Raw genomic sequence first — 923 nt, 5'->3', positions numbered from 1 at the left:
CACTTTGCCCAGGATCATCACCTAGCGCCTACTCATGCCTGCCTGGCTTCCCTCCCTTCACGCTGCCCTGCATTTTTCCCTCCTCGCTGGTCTTAGCACAAAACGTCCTGCTGATCTCCCCCCTGCTGATCCTCTCATTTGCATAAGCGCATCCTAAGAACAGCTGTGGTGAGACTGATCCCTGGGCCCCTTAGCGGTTAGAGCAGGTAGGTGCACTCCACAGCGTGCACGCCACAGCGCAGCAGCTCCGTGCTGAGTTTAAGGGGCATGCTTCTCTGGATGGCTTGTGGCAAAAGCACTGTTTACTTAGTTTGACCTCACCCCTTAAGGTTCCAAGATTTTAAGGACGCATCAAAAGCTCTAGCATGGAGAAAGGACCACATTAAGTGACCAAATCCTTTCCGTATGATTGCTTAGCAAATGTCCTAATGGTTGAGAGCTGATTCCAAGAAACCCTTCAAAGTGACCTTATCAAGTGGGTTCTGGGGATTTTGAGAGTGCCGGGGTGAAGAATCACCTCGCAGAGCTGCGTGGGGGATTTCCCAGGAGGCTTTGCTCAATTGAGTCACCGTTTGACCCGTGGTCTTCTGGAGCGGCAGAACCTCTCTGAGCTTCTCACAGAGCAGAAGGTTCTTCGCTGCCCTGAGATCACAAGGTTTGTTAACTTGGGGCTCTGTGTGTGTGGCGGGGGGCTAAAGAAGAAAGGATGGACTGTGTTCTCACTGCAGATTTCTAGACTTTTCTTCCCTTCTAATTTATAACTTCTATGTCCACTATGTAAAGACCAAGAAAAATGAAGTTGGTCCCCCCAACACACATCTTTCCTTTCCTCTTTTCTTCTTCTTCTTCTTCTTCTTCTTCTTCTTCTTCTTCTTCTTCTTCTTCTTCTTCTTCTTCTTCTTCTTCTTCTTCTTCCTCTTCTT

This window comes from Microtus ochrogaster, chromosome 10 (genome assembly GCF_000317375.1).
Source record: "Microtus ochrogaster isolate Prairie Vole_2 chromosome 10, MicOch1.0, whole genome shotgun sequence".
NCBI lineage: Eukaryota > Metazoa > Chordata > Mammalia > Rodentia > Cricetidae > Microtus > Microtus ochrogaster.
The sequence above is the reverse complement of the archived record's forward strand: the minus strand, read 5'-3'. Positions refer to the sequence as shown.